Source organism: Panthera pardus, unplaced genomic scaffold (genome assembly GCF_024362965.1).
Source record: "Panthera pardus isolate Hobbes unplaced genomic scaffold, ASM2436296v1 HiC_scaffold_27, whole genome shotgun sequence".
Taxonomy (NCBI): domain Eukaryota; kingdom Metazoa; phylum Chordata; class Mammalia; order Carnivora; family Felidae; genus Panthera; species Panthera pardus.
This window is the reverse complement of record NW_026526843.1, coordinates 44,951,353-44,962,192: the sequence shown is the minus strand read 5'-3', so window position 1 is coordinate 44,962,192 and position 10,840 is coordinate 44,951,353. Positions and strand designations below refer to the sequence as shown.

General features: G+C 38.0%; 1 pseudogene; it reads left to right on the top strand.

Moving 5' to 3' along the window:
* The first annotated feature begins 2,378 nt into the window (after positions 1-2,378).
* Positions 2,379-2,652, top strand: LOC128773802 (ragulator complex protein LAMTOR5-like; annotated as a pseudogene).
* The last annotated feature ends 8,188 nt before the right edge of the window (positions 2,653-10,840 follow it).

The following is a 10,840-nucleotide window of genomic DNA, read 5'->3' as shown; positions in this document are numbered from 1 at the left end:
CCTGTGGATGGTTTTGGGGAAGAGTTGTTCTTGTGAAATTCCCTGTGTGCACTTTCACTCTTTCTCTCTCTCTCTCTTTCTTTCTCTCTCTCCTCTCTCTGTGATTAGGGCTCCCTCCTCATCATAGCACCTGAAACTCTTTTCTCCCCCAAATAAACTCTCCACAGCTCCTACCTTCCAGGATGTGGCAGTTTTTTCACCTTTAGTTATATCCTTTTGCTCTCTCAGTCTTCACATCAATTTCTTGGGTGTTCAAAATGATTTGATATTTAGCTGTGTTTGAGGAAGGAAGCAAGCCTAGGGTCTCCCTAACCCTCCACCATCTTAACTCCTCTCCTACACTTTTGATTCATTATATTGCACACCTGAACTAATATAACGTTGTATGTTAATTGTACTTGAATTTTAAAAAGTAAATTAATTTTAAAAATAGAGCTGAAATTCCTCATGTAAAAAAGAGGAGAGAGAGAGTGACATTCTCATTTTTGGCCACCCCAAATTTCTTTCTCAGTTTGGTGTCCTGGGGCTTGAAATTCCTAACACCTTAGAGGTATTTCCTTCTAATTATTCTTAACCCCAGGAAGTTCCTTTTTTAAAATGCACATATGTCCTGGGAGAGGTCACCTGGGCCCAGGTTCTGGCCTTTTGTCATCCCAGGGTGTTATCTATCAACCATCAACAAATTCCATAGTTGTGCTATACATATCCCACATAATGTAGAGCTGCACATCTGAAAACTTTTTGAACATTTCAAAGAGAAATGTAAAAGTAAAGGATTGTTATAACTCATTGCTAAAGGTTTTTTCAATTATACCCTCCATATTATTGAAAATGACTCTTGAGAAAAACAGAAGACTCTTTAGGTCCCAAAGCAATGCAGCACTAACGTTAAAATTTCAAATTCCAAGATAACATGAAAGATATTTGAGGTAAGAGGGGATGATGTTTTTCCAGAGCATCTCAAAGCCCACTTCAAAGGTAGCCACCCACTTAGCCAATTTCTAGGCCACGTTTGACCACTGGTATCTTGGGGGGGGGAGATCAGCATGACTGAGATAGAGATTTGCAGAATCTGAGAACCAGGAGATATCTTGGAAGTTTCATTTTAAAGGTGAGATAACTAAAGCCCAGAGAGAGGAAATTCCTCTCTCATTCAGAGTTGAGGAGCCCAAGAAGAAAATTTTGATGTGGTGGTGCTAAGGGTCAGGAGGATCAGAATATGACAGAGGGGAGGATGGTGAAACTATATTAAGGACTCTGCCCTCTTGGCAGCATTGGCTCCTCTCAGGGAACTGCTATTGCACAAGCCCTGCCTAATCAGACAGAAATGGCTAGTCATCCTCTCAGTTGGCTGGTCACCTTTCCCAAGCCCAGTATACATCCTTCTTACTCGGAGCCACTCTGTCCAGGAGAGGCCTCCCAATCCCAGTCCCTTGATTCAGTGAGAGAAAGTCTAGAAATAATACTTTTAAACTGAAAACATTTTGTTTTTCTTCACAAAAGAGTAGCCATTAAAAATCAGGGATCTGGAACAGAAATAAAATGCAAACCTCAGGGGCTCGAAAGTCTAGAAAAGGCATGAAGTAAGAAAAGAATTGAAGGAGGGATAAGAGGTCTGGGGAGAATATCTTTCCAATATCTCTCTGTTTCCTAGCCCTACAACATCCTTATATTCCTCCCAGGGACATGAAAGGGGAGCATCTGACCTCATTTAAACCTAACTTTATTCCCACTTCATCCCCTCATGGGATTGTCAAGGGATGATGAGCTGTAGCATGCTAACATTTGATCTATTTCATTTTTAAAATCTATGCCATTCTGCTGATTCCTTTTTTATTTTTTTTTACATTTATTTATTTTTGAGAAACAGAGGGAGACAAAGTGTGAGAGGGGGAGGGGCAGAGAGAGAAGGGACACAGAATCCAAAGCAGCCTCCAGGCTCTGAGCAAGCGGTCAGCACAGAGCCTGATGCGGGGCTCAAACCCACAAACCTTGAGATCATGACCTGAGTCGAAGTCAGACGCTCAACCGACAAAGCCACCCAGGCGCCCCTACCATTCTTCTGATTCTTAATACATTTTTGTCATGAACTAAAAATTATCGATTTCACCATAATATTTTTGTAGTACAATTTGTTCAAAGGAAAATCGTGGATTTTTTCAACAATATCAAAATTATCTGTTTTACTAAGTAATCATTTCTATTAGTTAATTTTCTAGGATTCTAACATTCAATATCAAAGGCTTTTTTCAGAAATGGCTACATTTTTATAATATGAATTATAGTATCCTAAAGTTTTATGTATTTATCTATTATTTGGCCTTGTGGCATGACAAACTTAAAAAGTAAGGAGTCGGGCCAGGAAGGTGATGGGCAGGATGGAGACAACCTTGGAGCAGTACTTGGAGGACACAATGAAGAATCCATCCATTGTTGGAGTCCTCTGCACAGATTCCAAGAATTTAATCTGGGCTGCTGCAGGACTTTGTCACATTGGCATGCTGGGTGATCTCTGTTCTAACCCAGCAAGCAGCTAAGCTAATCTCAGACCCCACTAATATTCCTGTGGTGTTTCTAGAATCAGATAATGGGAACATTATGATCCAGAAACATGATAGCATCATGGTGGCAATGTAAAAAATGGCCTCTTGACATCTCGTATCAGTTCTCCAGCAGCATGTCATTTGGGGTTGATCCTACCTTATGTTAATTATCTTGTAGAACTATTAAGGTTCTAGTAGTTAGGCCATTTATTTAGTGTTCATTGGGCACTTTTCTGTTAGTTTTAGAGTAAGCTGCTTTTTAAATAATTTATTGTCAAGTTAGCTAATATACAGTGTATACAGTGTAGTCTTGGCTTCAGGAGTAGATTCCCATGATTCATCACTTACATACAACACCCAGTGCTCATCCCAAGTGCCCTCCTCAATGCCCATCTCCCATTTTCCTTCCCCCCCAACTCCCACCCCCATCAACCCTCAGTTTGTTTTATGTATGCTGCTTTTTGACACCCAATGGACTGACTCATCAAAATATTAGTAAGAAAGGATCATGTTTTGAAGCAGCAGATCCAGGTCAATTGAGGTCATAGAATTTTGTTATATTCAATAAATCTGGTTGGAGGAAAGCTTGGATCTTTTCTGGATTCTTTTTTTAAAAGTAAGAATACAAAAAAGATTTCATATGGGTTATATCTGCCAATATTTATTTTATTAATTATTAAAGCTCAATTAAAAATGTTTTTGTTGGGGCACCTGGGTGGCTCAGTCGGTTAAGCGGCCGACTTCGGCTCAGGTCATGATCTCACGGTCCGTGGGTTTGTGCCCCGCGTCGGGCTCTGTGCTGAAAGCTCAGAGCCTGGAGCCTGTTTCAGATTCTGTGTCTCCCTCTCTCTGCCCCTCCCCCATTCATGCTCTGTCTCTCTCTGTCTCAAAAATAATAAATAAATGTCAAAAAAAAAAAATTTAAAAAAAAAAAATGTTTTTGTTAATTCATTTAAAAATTACCCTAATACAGGAGTACTGATGCATAGGGTCACTTGTACCCCAATGTTTATAGCAGCACTCTCAACAATAGCCAAATTATGGAAAGAACCTAAATGTCCATCAACTGATGAATGGATAAAGAAATTGTGGTTTATATACACAATGGAATACTACAGGGCAATGAGAAAGAACGAAGTATGGCCCTTTGTAGCAATGTGGATGGAACTGGAGAGTGTGATGCTAAGTGAAATAAACCATACAGAGAAAGACAGATACCATATGGTTTCACTCTTATTTGGATCCTGAGAAACTTAACAGAAACCCATGGGGGAGGGGAAGGAAAAAAAAAAAGAGGTTAGAGTGGAAGAGAGCCAAAGCATAAGAGACTGTTAAAAACTGAGAACAAACTGAGGGTTGATGGGGGATGGGAGGGAGGGGAGGGTGGGTGATGGGTATTGAGGAGGGCACATTTTGGGATGAGCACTGGGTGTTGTATGGAAACCAATTTGACAATAAACTTCATATATTGAAAAAAAATAAAAAATAAATAAAAAAAATAAAATGCTACCAGAGGAAAAAATAAATAAATAAAGTTACCATGTAATCCAGAAATCCCATATCTGGGTATACATGCAAAATAATTGAAATCAGGATCTTGAAGAGATATTTGCACGCTTGCAGCATCATCCATTATAGATAGCCACAATGAGGAAACAACCTAAACATCTGTTGACAGTTGAATGGATAAAAAAAAATATATGGTATATACATACAATGGAATATTATTCAGTCTTAAAAAGGCAGGAAATCCCTGCCACATTGGCATAATATTGATGAACCTAGAGGAAATTATGCTAAGTGAAATGAACAACTCACAGAAGGAAAAATACAGCATGATTCTACTTACATGATGTATCTAAAATAGTCAATGTATCTTAGAAACAGAAGTAGAATGGTGACTGCCAGGGGCTGAGAGGAGCGGGGAAATGAGGAGTTGCTGTTCAATGGGTATAAAGTTTCAGTTATTCAAGATTAATAATTGCCAGTGAACTGCTCTCCAACATTGTGTCCATGGTTAACAACACTTTATTGTGGACTTAAAATTTTTCAGGAGAATAGGTCTCACATTAACTGTTCTTACCACAATAAAAAAATTAATGCTATACTGTAATAGTGATCATCTGTAAGATGATCATCACATTGTTTAAAAATATGTTTTGGGGCACCTGAGTGGCTCAGTGTGTTAAGCGTCTGACTTCAGCTCAGGTCATGATCTCACGGTTTGTGAGTTTGAGCCCTACGTTGGGCTCTGTACTGACATAGCCCGCTTTGGATTCTGTCTCCCTCTTTCTCTGCCCCTCCTCCACTCCTGCTCTGTTTCTCTCAAAAACAAATAAACATTAATTTAAAAAAAATACCCTAAATATCAATTATATCACTTAAACATGAATTAAACTTTTACATGAAAAATATGAGGAAATGATCATTTTTTATGTACTTAAAAATCTTCTTCATATCTGTCCTAATAGAAAGCCACTGTATTCCTGTATCTGCTTCACACTAAATACCTAGCCATATGATATATACTATATCTATGAAAATGCCCACCTTGTGGAAAATGAGATTTAAAAAGGTAAATAAGTTTATTATGGAAGTAGTTTATACCTTACAGACCCTTCAAAAAGCTAACCTAGAAAGTCTCAGAACTGACCATTTAGTAGCTCATTATTTAGCAAATCAACTCATCATCAGGGAAATACAAATCAAAACCACAATGAGATACCACCTTACACCTGTCAGAATGGCTAACATTAACAACTCAGGCAACAACAGATGTTGGCGAGGATGCGGAGAAAGAGGATCTCTTTTGCATTTTTGGTGGGAATACGAGCTGGTGTAGCCACTCTGGAGAACAATATGGAGGTTCCTCAAAAAACTAAAAATAGAACTACCCTATGACCCAGCAATTGCACTACTAAGCATTTATCCAAGGGATACAGGTGTGCTGTTTCGAAGGGACACATGCACCCTCATGTTTATAGCAGCACTATCAACAATAGCCAAAGTATGGAAAGAGCCCAAATGTCCATCAATGGATGAATGGATAAAGAGGATGTCATTATTTAGCAAATCAATTATGGAACAAACTCACTATTTCCTTTTGAGCAAATTGCACTATAGATACATTAAACTAAAGCTGATAATACTTAGTTCATTGTAAAAGAAAACGATATTTTAAAATCATAAGGTCATCACAAGTCCAAAAAGTGAAGTAGATAAAACTCTACTGGGCTACAGTTCTTATTATGAAAACTTAGGTGGTTCCAAAAATAGCTTTTGGTTTTTGATGCTCAGATCCCTCTGAGTACACTTCACTTACAGCTACTGTTCTTGGTGATAGAATTTTTGCCTTCAGACCTAGTGTTCTTGGCCAGCTCCCTGGCCAGCTGTTTGGACCCCCTTGAAGGTGATAGTCAAAAGTCTTTGTAATGAGACAACTGGGGAGCCTTGTCTGAGATGCATTGGAAAATACTATTAAGAAAAGAGTTCATTTTATACCTGGCCTCTTATAAAATGATGATACACCTGTCTCAGAGACTTGTAGACATAGATGAAATAATTGTCTCAGTGACATGTATTTTGCTTCTATTCCTTCAGGGTTTTAGAGGCATCTTCATCAGATCCCTTGTTGTTACATAGAAAATTTAGCAGAAAGTCCAGGTATTGTGTAAAAACCTTTTCAGTACCTTGGAAAAACATCAGTGCCTGGGGACAGGGTAGGGCGTATTTATAGGCCTTGTATTCACATGAGTTATTGAGTAAACTCAATTTCTAATTAGGTAAAATGTAATGCAACAAAGCCTGCCAATAAACTACACCATGTTAAATGTGATTGGATACTCTTCCTATTTGGCATGAGCCAATTAGAAAGCAAGGAATAATCAGATTAATAGAAGCTTCCTGTGGCTTCCATAAAAACATTTTGAACAGACCTCTGCCTACAGTACCAAATTAACGTAGAGATATAGCTAGCTCTACATATTGTTTGGGGACTGCATTACATTACTGATCTGCATGAATCTTCTCCCAGCCCTCTTCTACAAAGCCCCCTCCTCTGCTCTGCACTTTTTTTCCTATCTCTATACAAAGCTGTTTGTCCTTGTATTAAGCCCATGAGGATGGGAACATATATTTCCTCCATGGTCTGCTTAGCTCAACTGAATTTTCCCAATAACCTTTTGTGGTATAGACTCTTTTTAGCCTCATTTTTAGATGAGGTAGGAGAAGAGACAGAGAAACTAAGTAACCTTTCCAAAGATGACACTGCTGGTACATGGAAAATCATGTACCAGGTTGGTCTGAGTCCAAAGTCCAAGCACTTGAACACTGCCCTCTGTCATACTCTCTGTCAGACTGTGGTGGTATCTTCAATGCATGGATACCCAGACAATCTGAGGTGATCCCGTCTTTACAACAAGCTTTTCCATAGCCTTATCTTTTATTCAAAGGCTTTATTATCAGCTCAGAGGCATAAAAACAAAAACCTCAAGTCAATATCCCTGCAAAATATTTTCTTGTGCAACCACTGGAAGTTTTTTGAGCAGTAGTTAACACGTTCAACACTTCCTGTGCTCAATTCTATATTGCAATAGCTGTCTTAAGCATATGCAAAGCCATTCCATGTTTCATAATTGTGTCCAATATACTGTGGAGGTAATTGTGGGAAGCAGAGAGTGGAAAAAGTTTCCATGTTGGGATTAAACTGCTATTATTTGATGACCCACATTCAGCTCTCTACACTTAAACATTGTTACAGAAACCTGAATGTTGTTCCCATATGTAGAATATACAGTTATACAACAGAGGAATTGGTGATCCCATCAACCAATGCTTTTGCCTTTAATTAGTTACCAGAGTTATGTCAGCATCCCTTCCTGGATCTTTGGAGATGTTTCCTCGCCATTTGATATTACTGGAGAGAACAAAATATTCAGTGAAATGGTCAAGTTGAGGACTTAATTATAATTATTACTGAAAAGGAAAATTTATTGAACATTGGAGTCCGTGTCATACCTATTAAAAAGAAGATTTAATGAACCAGAACTTTCTCTACCTCTAACATTGCCAGTTTACCACCCTTATAGATTAGATTCCTGTTTCAGTTGGTGTTGTTTAAACCAGGCATTGCTAAACTACTAAGAGTCACCATTGACTAATTTATGGGGAATACTTCAATTATCTTTCATGACATATCTGTGAAGTAAATATTATCTCCATCTTTATGGATGAAGAAACTGAAACACAAAAGATCATCATTTGCCCAAGATCATACAGATGGGAAGTTGGACAGCCAATAATAAAATATATTTCAAAGTATTTAAGTGTCCAGGGGCAAGATATTTTTGTCAGACGTGAATGTGAATTCATTAAATTTTAGGGTATTTATAAAACTCACATACCTCTGCCATGTCATAAGTATTTTAAATCATGACACTAAATGAGATTTTTGATCTTTTGCACAGATGGAGCAGGAATGAAATTGTTTGACTTTTCTCTTTTGATTAACTTCCTGCACCTTTTTTTCCAGCATATATTATTTCTTTAAGACATTTTGCCCTTTTATATTCTTGGTAATTAGGGCCATATCTCTCTGTGTACATTAATGGGATAAATGTGTAAAAGCACTGTCCAAGTAATTCAGTTACCTTTGCAAAGGACGTGGATGAGAAGACAACCATTTAATCTGTGGAAGTAGCTACTGATTACAAAGTTTAACTATAGAGGTAGAGGAGCTGAGCTACAATCTGTCAAACTTACTGTGCACACATACAGTCTGAGCCGAGGCTGAGGGAAAGACCCTGGCTTCCAGTTTTTGCTCCACTGCTGTCTCTAGGAAAATAGAAAAGTAAACTTAAATTGTCATGTATTCAACAAGATGTCTAATGAATCAGAATGAATTAGGTTCAGGACACTGGAACAGCCAGGTACCAAGAAAAAGCATTTATATCCATAGGCAGTTCACTTATAAGAAAGCCTACTTTAGATTGGGAAACCTGGGGTTCTGAAGCAGGTGGAAAAGTCCAGGGCTTGATTCAGGAGACATAACCACATGATTCTCCACCCCCCATGTAAAGCAAGAGATCAAAGGGAGAAATATTCATATCCTCTTTGTCAATATGGTGGTAATAAAAAAAAATAATAATAATAATGCAGCTCCTTTCTATTCTCTCCCACATCTGTCCCTGCCACCACTAATTCTCTGTTTACCAATTGCTTGTCCTCTTATAATTCAGGCCCAGCCTTTGTGAAAATACTTCTGAATTCAAAACCTAGCTGTAGAGAAACCTATCATGGTTGAAGCATGTGCAATACACATTTTCCCTTCTATGACTCACTAAACAGAGTTTATTATTTTTAACTTTATTTCGAACCTCCAACAATGGTACTCTGCCCATGGATCATTCTAAGTCGGTACAGCTTAAATAAGCAGAAGAATGTACAGCACAAGGACCTGTAAAGGCTGAATACACACCCCAAAATGTGGCTCTCCCTCTTTTTAACCCTCTTTTCTTAAGATCTTCACACAGTCACAAAGTCACTCATTTGAATTCTTGCCTTATTCCTTATATGAATCTATAAGTCCTTGGAGAACAGAATTCTCTTTTCCTTGTCTCCCATATTCCATATACAGATCCTTAGACTTAACAGGCTCTTGCCAACGGCTGGCTTAATTGAAAAAATGCTTTACCCTTTAAAGGATAAAGTCTGTGCTATCCCAGCCTCAAAAGAATTTTAAGTGGTAAACCATTTATCTAAAGCAGTGTTTTTTTTTTTATGTTTATATATTTTGAGAAAGAGAGGGAGAGAACACACATGAGCAGGGGTGGGGCAGAGTGTGAGGGAGAGACAGAATCCAAGCAGGCTTTGCACTCTGATGCAAGGCTCATGAACTGTGAGATCATGACCTAAGCTGAAATCAAGAGTTGGACGCTTAACCTACTGAGCTCCCCAGGCAGTGGTAGTTCACCCCTGAATCAGTGATACTTAAACTTATTTATGTATCAGAAATCACCTGGAAGACATGTTAAAACAGAGTACTAGGTCATTCCCTTAGACCTAATTTAGTAGGTCTAAGATGGGGCCTGAGAATTTGTATTTCTAACAAGTTCCCTGGTGAAGCTGATGCTGCTGATTCAGAGACCACACTTGGAGAATAAGTGATTTAAAGTAAAAGTCTTGCAGACTAATCACTCCATCAGTTTCCTGTAAAGACATCAATAATATTTACCCATATCCAGTAAACAAAGACCATACATGAAAGAGGCCCAGAAGACAGATATTGGAAACATCTGAAGCCATGCATCACAAAAAGAGAGAAGTGGTCATATATACATCATCACTTTTCAAAACTATGACATAAGAACATCCCTTGACTCACTGAATCTGAATCTCCTGGGGCAAAGCCTAGGAATACTCACTAATCACTAAGAGTTATTCTCAGGCTCATGACTCAGGGACCACACTTTTAAAAGTTCTGCTGTATATATTCTCAATTATCAAACAGCCGAGGGAAATTATGTATATCATCCTAAGTTACCTTCTTTTCTTGAGTGGCACCTTCTCCTGTGTGACCTAAAATGTCTCTTTTCCAGAGAGTGAAGCAAATCATAAGAGACTATTAACAACCCTAAGCAAACCATAAGAGACTCTTTTTTCTGTTATAGAGAACAAACTGAGACTTGATGGAGGGAGGTGGACAGGGGATAGGTTTAAATGGGTGAGGGGTATTAAGAAGGGCCCTTGTGATGAGTGCTGGGTATTATATGTAAGTGATGAATCACTAAATTCTGGACCTGGAACCAATTTTACTATATGTGTTAACTAACTAGAATTTAAATAAAAACTTGAAATAAAAAAAGATTTAAGTATTTCAAAAAGTCTCTTCTGAGTCTCAGTTTCTTCACTTGACAAATGCAGCTCCACCATGCAGCAAGTTCTAGTTCTGCTCTAGGCTCTGCCATCAAGTAACTTTTTTTCTTTCCCATAAATGTAACTGCTGCAGCTAGAACTTAGTGATGTTGATTTTTCAGTTTTTCCAGGTTTATTGAGATATAATTGACATAAAACATTGTAAGTTTAAGGTTTACAACATAATGATTTGACATATCTATATATGGTTAAATGATTGCCACAATAAGCTTAGTTAACAGATTTATCACCTGACATAATTACATTTATTTCTTTGGGGGGTGAGAATTTTTAAGATCTACATTCTCAGCAACTTTCAAATATACAATACAGTATTGTTAGGTAGAGTCACCATGCTGTATATTACATCCTCAGGACTCATTCAT